An 11,030-nucleotide genomic window follows, 5' to 3' on the forward strand; every position below is an offset into this window, starting at 1 on the left:
TAACAGATTCAGTCCTGTCACCACTGGCTATCGTGTTAGAGAAAATTCTCACACCTTTGATTAAGACCACACAGTCCTTCCTACTAGATACCAATGACTTCATCAACATAATCAAATCCATGGGCCCTGTATCCAAAACTTGCCTTTTGATCACCTGGGACGTAAATAGTTTGTATACGTCCATAACCCATGAGAAGGGACTACAGGCCACAGACAGGCTTCTAAGTGAAGCCGGAGTGGACATTAAAATACGTCACTTTTGCGCTGACCTTTTAGATCTTGTCTTAAAGGAGAATTATTTCATGTTCCAGGACTCCTTCTATGTCCAACAACAGGGCACAGCCATGGGCTCTAACGTTGCGCCTCCTTTTGCAGTAGCCTACATGGCAGCCTTCGAAACAGATTTCGTGTTCTCTCACCCTTTGTTCATCAATCACTGTAAAATCTGGCGGAGATACATTGATGACATTTTTTGCATATGGGAGGGACCGATGGAATCACTGGTGGCATTTGACAACCATATAAACAACATATGGCCAGAACTAAAATTCACCATACAACATGATACCAAGCGTATCAGTTTCCTGGATACTTTGGTTTATAAGGAGAGGGATGGTTCTCTTGCCATTGATTTATATACCAAACCCACGGACCGCAACGGCCTACTCCATTTCAGTAGCTGTCACCCTCCCTCAACAAAAAAATCCATCCCCAAGTCCCAATTTCAAAGGGTGGAACGGATTGTCTCCAATGATAGTCTAAAGGAGGCTAGATTAAAAGAGATGGAGCGAAAATTCTCAAATAGAGGCTACCCACAGGGGATACTCTCCCAGGCCAGATCAAACACATCACAGAGGAGGCCCAATTCTGACACCAAAAGAATTCCTTTTGTCACAACTTTTCACCCATTTTCAGGCTTGGTACAATCCACCATTAGGAGACATTGGAACATTTTGTCAAAAAGTTATCCACTCATTCCTGAATTCAAATCTCCATTTCTTTCATGTTTCAGACGCGCAAAGAATCTAAAAGACAGATTGGTCAAAGCCGACATAGGTCCAGAGACAACCGTGGCCAGACAAACGTTCCTCCAAACGCAAAGAAAGGGTACCTTCCCATGCCTCAATTGTCTACAGTGTAGCAATGTCCAAAAGGGCCCCTCAGTTTTCCATCCACAAACGGGCAAAGCCCTACCCATTAAAGGCTTTTACACCTGCGAATCCACATACGTCATTTATGTCATCAAATGCCCTTGTGGCCTGGCGTATGTGGGAGAAACCACGCAAGCTATTCGGGACAGAGTGTCCCAGCATAAATCTACCATCCGGTGTAAAAAAACGCATTTACCACTCCCCTACCATTTTAATGAAAAAAATCATAATATTTCCCAACTCCGATTTCAGGTTCTAGAGCAGATAGATCCCCAGAGAAGAGGTCAGAATCGCGTAAAAACACTCAAAAGAAGGGAAGCGTTCTGGATCTTTACCTTACAGACCCTAGAGCCCAAGGGACTTAACAGGGAGTTTGAAATAGCAGCATTCCTGTAATTGTTTATATGCATACAATTCCTTATTATGGCAATACGTGTATATAGTTATTTTATCAACTTGTCTAATTTTATTATGTCTTTTCCTTCTTTCTAGAATCGATAGTTTCACGGCACACACGTGGCACCAGCGATCACATATGGCACCATATATGGTAGAGTATACAAGCACCCATAGGGAGCTGGCACAATATAGGCATCCTTATTCTGTCTTGTTAAACCCCTGATCTTATATTCATTCATGCTTTCTCTCACATTTACTATGCTCGCTACCTTTGCTCCTTCCTGAACGGCATGCATCACCTTGGCAACCACAACAGACACCCCTGGCCCTAACGCATGCGCGACCTAACATATCCATTATCCACTGCAGTCACTGCTGCTGCTTTTTCAGCTTCAGAGGCGCGCATGCGCAGTTTAGACACACCGCGGTCACATGACGCGGCGGGTCACATGACCCGATTACACAGGGCTCTTAAACCCGGAAGTACCGCCATTACACAGCGGTCCCCGGGATCTCCTGTCCACACGCCACACAGCCGGCGCTGCAAGGTAATATCTGACCCACTTAAGGCAGCGCTTCCTTTTGCGGATGCCTCTACATGCTATTCAGGACATTTTCCCTTTGTACCTCCCTCCAGCGCTACCCACAGTGGCAGATCGGCGCCTTTACCCAGCACCACTTCCTCAGGCATAGTGAGGCTACCTGGTAACTATCCTTTACCATTACCTACATAGCATTGGTGGATTTATAACGGGGTTATCATATAAGAATTTTCCTCATATATCTCTTAGGCTACCAGCCTCTCGGCCTTTATCCCGGGTCACCCAGCTCTGGCCTGCATAGGCTTTGATATACCCTTCCATTAATTTTTTTGTCCAGGTAACGTTATTCCATTATTGTTCTAAGGACCTCCTCACACCGGTTCACATTATCACACCGCTCAGCATTCATTTATCCATCACAATTATTGATGCCACTTGGCTCCAAATAATCCACATACGGCCTTGTCATTCCCTGTTTCATACTCTCTTTATTTCATTTTATTTTACCTTTCGCCTAATGTGCCTAAACTACCAGCTCAGTATCTGGGACAAACGGGTCACGCATAGTATTCACACGACGATTAGTGCTCCGGATAGCCTGGATACCAGTTTCTGTGTTAATTAACATATGTTGTCACAATTGCTTTGTAGGCTGACACTAGTCCGTTATAGAGCACAGCACTCCCTGCAAGCACCCGGATTAATCCCTCTCGTAGTATCCTTTGGGGCAATATGGACCTCTACCATATTTATGGTCCTATGACAGAACTTACCATCATTATAGCGTAACCTTCTACTTATGTGCCATTTGTTCTTTCCTTATCTGCACGTTCAGCTGCACAGCTTTTTACCTCCTGTTATCTAGCTCTTGATAATTGGAAGCACTCACAACTCACGGACCACCAACCCGGAATTGCTCCAGCCGCCACGGTTGCATGCACTCGGTCTGTCACACAATGGATTTGGTTTGGAAACGTATCTTTGTAAATTCAGTGTCCTCCATGTTGTGCACCATGCATTTTGTATTTTGTGATTGTCTGTATATGGATATTCATTTGTTGTATCATCTATCTGTATTTCAGTTTGTTAAAAAAAAGGGAATTTCTGATGAAGGTCTGATGTATGGACCGAAAACGTTTAAACTTTCTAACTGGATGCACAAATAAATGAAAATAATCAACTTGCAACATATTCTTCTGAGTGCCAAGTATTATTTGAGTATTAGATTGAGGGGCTGGAAACCCGACTTGAGCACCACACAGGAACCTTGAGTGCCGTGTGCATTTTTTCATTGTCAATTGGGTTTAGGTCAGGGCTCTGGCTGGGCCAGTCAAGAATGGTCATAGAGTTGTTCTGAAGACACTACTTTGTTATTTTAGCTGCATGCTTAGGGTCATTGTCTTGTTGGAAGGTGAACCTTCGGCCAAGTCTGAGGTCTAGAGCACTCTGGAAGAGGTTTTCATCCAGGATACCTCTGTACTTGGCCTCATTCATGTTTCCTTCAATGACAACCAGTCGTCCTGTCCCTGCAGTTGAAAAATACCCCCATAGAATGATACTGCCACCACCATGTTTCACTGTTGGGATTGGATTGGGCAGGTGATGAGCAGTGCCAGATTTTCTCCACACATACCACTTAGGATTATTACCAAAAAGCTCTATCTTCGTCTCATTAGACCTGAGAATCTTATTTCTCATAGTCTGGGAGTCCTTCATGTGTTTTTTAGCAAACTCTATGTGGGCTTTCATATGTCTTGCACTGAGGAGAGGCTTCCGTCTGGCCGCTCTGCCAAAAAAGCCCGATTGGTGGAGGGCTGTAGCGATAGTTGACTTTGTGGAACATTCTCCCATCTCTTTACTACATCTCTGGAGCTCAGCCACAGTGATCTTGGGGTTCTTCTTTACCTCTCTCACTAAGGCTCGTGGTTCTACCAAATGGCTACAATGAAACAAAGAGTGAAATATTTAAAGAGGTCTGAATACTTTCCGTACCCACGGTATGTTTCTGTAGTTGCTACAACTTCTAATCTCAGACTTATAAAGTTTCTCTGACTAATAAAAAAAGTGTATGCTGATCATTTCCAAAATTCCTATTCCAGGTAGCCAAATTATGTTGCTATGGGCTATGGTCATACACTGCACATACAAAAGCAAAGGATTGGAACAATCAGAGCATTTTTACTCATTATGGAAACATACAGTATAATGAGATAATTCCATCAAAATAATCTTTTGTGTGTGCAGAACTGCTGTTTATTGCCTGTGGTGTTCATCTATGTGAATACATAGCACACGTACATACATCGATCATCATGATATATTTTTGTGCACCAGCATCTGAAACTTATGACATATGGCATAATGTTACCCCATAGAGATGAAATATAGATCAATATTTTCATGCAGATGTCAGGCATTATTTTATCCTGAAACCAGTTGCGAACATTAGTGTGCCCAGAGGCAGATCTGAAAATACAGTGGTTGCAATCTGTTGTTGTGAATAGGTGGCATTTGATGCAAAAACATAAAAGAGGGAAGGTAAATTTGGCATTAAGGTCAGTTTTTATGAAGATACAGATCATAATATTTAATATAGAAATTGAATAATTACAGTACTATAATGAATGTTCTGTAAATGCTGTAATAGACACTGTGTATGTAACACATACTTAAATACACAATTTGCAGCATAAAAGGCTAGCTGGAAATGTAAGCTTTACGTCTTATACATTATCTCAATAACAGCTCACAGATGGGTTGTAAATGTGATAATAGTTAATTGGCTCAATTTCTCTTGATATTTGCTGTGAGGTAGCTTACAGTCAATGTAGTGATCTCAGACTCTCAGTCTGACATAACAAGTGTTACTGTGACCTCTGAAAGCTCAGATCATGTCAGCAGTGTTTCATCTTCCAATGACTTCATCACTCTCATTTTCTCATTTGCTTTGCTTGAGTAGTCAATAGATTTGTTAATGGTCTTTGTACAAATTTAATTAATGCGTTGTTTACTAAATGAATGTTAAAAAGATTCTAATTGTAAGAGTCAATTAAACAGTAATATCAATAAAATCCATATAAAAATACAGAATTTAAGAGATATAGTGTCAGTAAATGCAAGAAGTAATAAAAGGATATACCGTAGTTTCAAACTATTATTTAATTAATTTATTTAAGGCTAGGTCAACATAGTTGTCTCCGTACTAAGTGACCACATCATAAATGGCTCAAAATGGGGAAATCTATTGAATAGACAAAATACTAATTACTCATAAATAGTGTTGAGCATTCCGATACCGCAAGTATCGGGTATCGGCCGATATTTGCTGTATCGGAATTCCGATACCGAGATCCGATATTTTTGTGGTATCGGGTATCGGTATCGAAACAACATTAATGTGTAAAATAAAGAATTAAAATAAAAAATATTGCTATACTCACCTCTCCGAGGCAGCCTGGACCTCACCGAGGGAACCGGCAGCGTTGTTTGCTTAAAATTCGCGCGTTTACTTCCTTACTTGAAGTCCCGGCTTGTGATTGGTCGCGTGCCGCCCATGTGGCCGCGACGCGACCAATCACAAAGCCGGAACGTAATTTTAAAATCCTGAAGGACCTGAAATTACGTCACGGCTTGCTGTGATTAGTCGCGTCGCGGCCACATGGGCGGCACGCGACCAATCACAAGCCGGGACTTCACGTAAGGAAGTAAACGCACAAATTTTAAGCAAACAACGCTGCCGGTTCCCTCGGTGAGGTCCAGGCTGCGTCGGAGAGGTGAGTATAGCAATATTTTTTATTTTAATTCTTTCTTTTACACATTAATATGGATCCCAGGGCCTGAAGGAGAGTTTCCTCTCCTTCAGACCCTGGGAACCATCAGGGATACCGTCCGATACTTGAGTCCCATTGACTTGTATTGGTATTGGGTATCGGTATCGGATTGGATCCGATACTTTGCCGGTATCGGCCGATACTTTCCGATACCGATACTTTCAAGTATCGGACGGTATCGCTCAACACTACTCATAAACATCATAGGGCAACAAAAGTAAACTAGGCTTAAAGGAGTTGCCTGGCCTAAAGCTACAAGTCACTCTATGTGACTGCAGACTTACAAATCTTCACATCTTGCACAGTGTGCACTGTGAGGATTCTCTGGTGCCAACTCCAAGAGCGGGCAGGCGTTTGACAGCAAGCATGCAATTTGCATACATGCAGACTAGATAGGTGCAACCTCACTCAATGTAAGTGGATTGAGGGGAGCTGGATATAGTCTAGTTGGAATGTGACCGGAAGTATGCAAATCCCTAACTTGTGGTCACATAACTGCCCGCTTCCAGTGCCGGCACCAGAGAATCCTCAGTGTGCAGTGCGTTTATTGTGAGCATTCACAAGTCTGAAGTCGCATAGAATTAAAGCAGGCTTGTAGTCTAAGGCAGTAAAACCCCTTTAAACCAGAGCAGGAAATGGTCATGGTTCAGTGACTCCCAATAATAAGTTCCCGCATTGAGTGGTTTGCTTTTGATGTTGCACATTTACTGCAGTATTTAGCGTAATTAGATTACTTGCATTTTTTCACTGCTTTTGTTTAGTACTTTTTTAACTTGCATTTTTGTTGCATTTTTTCAGCTGTGAATTTTGTTACCTTTTGGTATGTCATGTTTTAAATAAAACTGCTATGCTTTGGAAGCTTCCTCTTACTTAGCATTGATAAAGCTTTATTGCTAAAGTCATATGCAGATTACATTCTTTTCTAGTGCATTTCCACTGCGACATCACACTAACAACACATATGGATTTTCCTTATCTCATTAAAGTCTCTGGGAAAAACCCACAGGTAAAACGCATATTTACAGCAAGCAAAACTGACATGTTCAGTTTACACTGAATAAAAAAAGCTCAGTGTGCATGAGATTTCTATCAATCCAATTCACTTTGCTGGAATTGTAATACATTTTATTTTTTAAACAGCAAAAATACACAGTATTTTCACAAGGTAATTTGCACCTAATGAGCTAACTTTTGTTAAGTCCAAGTTGGTATTATCATTAGTGTTGAGCGATACCGTCCGATACTTGAAAGTATCGGATAGTATCGGCCGATACCCAAAAAGTATCGGATATCGCCGATACCGATACCCGATACCAATACAAGTCAATGGGACACCAAGTATCGGAAGGTATCCTGTATGGTTCCCAGGGTCTGAAGGAGAGGAAACTCTCCTTCAGGCCCTGGGATCCATATTAATGTGTAAAATAAAGAATAAAAAAAAAAAATATTGATATACTCGCCTCTCCGACGCAGCCTGGACCTTACCGATGCAACCGGCAGCTTCCGTTCCTAAGAATGAGTGCTTGAAAGACCTTAGATGACATCGCGGCTTGTGATTGGTCGCGTGGCGGTCTTCAGGAAATTTCTGCAAGAAATCCGGACGTGTGCACATACCCTTAAGATTGTGTCACTAATAGTGATGAGCGAGTACTAAAATTATCAGGTGCTCATTGCTCGGGTCGAGCAGATTGGAATACTTGGGTACTCAGCCAGAACAATGAGCCTAATGTAAGTGTATGGGAGACCAGGGTATTTTTACCTCGATCCCCCGGGGGTACTTTTAAGGTCTAAAAATGTCAGAAAATGATGGAAACACTGCTCAACTGACTCAGGAACATCATGGGAATCGCCCCTGGAAGCATTCCTGACTCCTATTTCACAGCTTTAAACATTTTTTTCTGAGATTCATGCCATTTTTCCTGGTGCCACAAAAAACACACTAAAATGAAACCATAACGGATTTTGCTGGGAAATATGTTAAGGTACATCCTTTGCAGGTTAATGACTTTCCTGTAAGGCCAAATAATTAACCCCAGACCAAAAATTTCCTCCCCCACTTAGGCTTAGTTCAGACGCAGCGTTTTTGAAGCGTTTTTCAACTTTAACATTGCTTTCAACCACTACAAATGCGTTCACTGGGAAATGTAATTGTAACATTTAACAACCCTTGCTGGCCATGCGGTGAGTGACACACAAGCAGACCCATCTTGTTTCATTTATGAAGGAGGGAGTCCTAAAGTCACAGAGCCTATTTTTACTGGTGCATCAGGCGGCATTAATCTTCTTAAAGGGCCATTATTAAACAGTGGGTCTACTAAGCTGTTGTAGCCTATGTTGTGTGTGGATGGGCTGCAAAGAATTACGACGCACCACAATACCCCTTTCATAAGATGTCCAGGGGGAACTACTGAACAAGTGTTGCATTGAATTCAAATCCTGCTCTGCTACCAATTCATATGCACCCCAATAAGAACCCACATACTGGATGGGCCCCTGAAAATCCACTTCACAATATGCATTTTGTACTCCATACTCCTTTGTTTTACACATTGGCAGCAAAGACCGCCCTGCTGCATAGTCAGTCATATGCACCCCATTATGCCTTGGAACCCATATACTGGATGGGCCCATGAAAATACACTTTACAATATGCATTTTGCATTCCCGTACTCCTTTATTTTACACATTGGCAGCAAGGCCAGCCCTGCTGCAAAGTCAGTCATATGCACCCCATTATGCTTTGGAACCCGCATACTGGATGAGCCCATGAAAATCCACTTGTATTTTTTAATGGTATGATGGTTCCCTCTTTGCTGAATTATTTACAGGAGAATTTGGCAATTTTATTTGCCATGTTTTTAACACTAAGTTTCAGAGAGGGTTTTAAATAAGACTAATACAATTTTATTGCAAACTACAAAATTCAAGGAATAGTATGATTGAATAGTGTGAGTGCGTACACTTTTGTATATGTTAACATAAAAAGGTTAATTAGTACATAGAAGGATTAAATACATATAGTGATTACGTATATATGAAGATGAACTACATACAGTAAACTTACATTATCCACAAGAGACTTTTAAACATCATCTGTCTGGAATATCAGAGTAGTAGGCAATACAAAAAGGAGCTTTTTTAGTGAGCTCATAAAGGTACACAAATGTTATGAAGTCTTTGCCAACAAGGATGTGGTTTCACCAATGGGGGTACCTTTTCTAAAAATATAGTATTGCCATCACAGCCCCCTTTGGTCAAAATTCTGGGGCCTATAAAAGTACAGAACATGTTCACCAAGGTCATGTCATCGGAGATAATGAAGAGACATTTCAGGAAACAGAGTTAAGAAATAGGCCCAATGTAATGTCATGCCCAATTCTCCAATGTGGGGTCCTTTCTTTACTAAATAAAATAGTGCCATCACAGCCCCCTTGCCCAAAATGCACCGTGCAGAGTACATTCACCCTGGTGATCTAGTGGCAGTTAAAGGACACATTGCAGGAGACAGAGTTAAGAAGTAGGCCCAATGTAATGTAATGCCCAATTCCCAAATGTGGGGTCCTTTTTTTACTAAATAAAAAAGTGCCATGAAAGCCCCCTTGCCCAAAATTCACCGGCCTATAATAGTACAGAGCAGTTTCACCCTGGTCATGTAGTGGTTCTGGATGATGAGGATGAGGATAAGGATGAGGATAACAACAAACAACCCAAATCTGGAAGTGTATACCCATGTGTGGTTGTCAAGAGGTAAATGAGAATACACCTCCCCAGAAGAGAGAATGTATTTGAAGTTGTTTCATTGTTTTCACTTGGTGGTGTACAGAAATCTTTTTCAATCCAGCCCCTGTTCATTTTTATAAGAGTCAGCCTGTCAGCATTTTTAGTTGACAGGCGGATGCGCTTAACTGTTATAATTCCACCAGCGGCACTAAAAACCCGCTCTGACAGAACGCTAGCAGCAGGGCATGCCAGAACGTCCAAGGTGTAGAGAGCCAGTTCATGCCACGAATCCAGCTTGTATACCCAATAATTAAAAGGCATAGAGGAATCACAGAGGATGTTTGTACAATCTGCAAGGCACTCCCTCACCATCTTCCCAAACATTGCATTTCTTGTGACAGCACCCCATGCCTCTGTGCCGTCATGATGGGAGAGTCTGAGAAAACTGTCCCAGAATTTTGCCATTGCTCCCCTGCATGAGCTGGATTGTACTTCTGTCTCTCTCGCTTGGACTCCTTGGTTGTACAACAAACTCTGATGTCTGCTGCCAGCATTCTCACATGGGAATTTTCCAAGTAATTCAGCTACAAGGGCCCTCTGGTACGGCAACATTTTAGTACACTTCTCTGCCTCTGGTAGAAGAGATTGAAAGTTCTCCTTGTAGCCTGGATCTAATAGGGTCACCAACCAGTAATGAGTGTCACCCAAAATTTTTATAATGTGAGGGTCACGTGAAACGCAACGCAACATAAAGTCAGCCATGCGTGCCAGACTGCTAACTGGAAAGACTTCCATGTCCTCACCAACAGGACAACTGAACATGCTGTCCTCCTCATCCTCATCCTCCTCTTCCCTGTCCTCTGGCCATCCCCAATGAACAGACAGTATGACAAACTGTGTTTGTAGTACCGTATAGCTATAGAGCATGAAAGTAGCTCCTGCTCTTCCTCCTCCTCCTCATTGACCACCAATCCACATTGAGAAGACATGAGGCTGGGCAGAGTGTAATGCCCCTGTATGGTTCCTTGCTCCATGTCCTCGTGCTCTGCCTGCAATGTATCCTCTTTAATTGTGAGCAGAGAGGTTTTCAGAATTCTGAGAAGAGGGATGGTGATGCTAATTATGACATCATCGTCGCTCACCATCTTGGTGCAGTCCTCAAAGTTTTGGAGGATGGTACATATGTCGTACATCCATGTCCACTCCAGAGGTCTTATGTGTGGAGTCTGAATTGAATATCGACAGCCTTGTTGATGTTGATAGTCAACAACTGCCCTCATCTGCTCACAAGTCCTTTCCAACATATGCAGCGTAGAGTTCCAGTGCGTGGGGACATCACACACCAGCCAGTGAGCTGGAAGCTGCAAACGCTGCTGAAGCACGGCAAG

The 11,030-nt window shown here is 42.3% G+C and overlaps 1 long non-coding RNA gene across 1 annotated transcript; it reads left to right on the forward strand.

The window, feature by feature from the left end:
• Positions 1–1,687: 1,687 nt before the first annotated feature.
• On the forward strand, positions 1,688–3,242 carry LOC143809892 (uncharacterized). Its single transcript, XR_013222515.1, has 3 exons — positions 1,688–1,701; positions 2,744–2,807; positions 2,928–3,242. It is a non-coding gene; the product is annotated as an uncharacterized LOC143809892 (long non-coding RNA).
• Positions 3,243–11,030: the final 7,788 nt, after the last annotated feature.

Source organism: Ranitomeya variabilis, chromosome 2, assembly GCF_051348905.1.
Source record: "Ranitomeya variabilis isolate aRanVar5 chromosome 2, aRanVar5.hap1, whole genome shotgun sequence".
Taxonomy (NCBI): Eukaryota; Metazoa; Chordata; class Amphibia; order Anura; family Dendrobatidae; genus Ranitomeya; species Ranitomeya variabilis.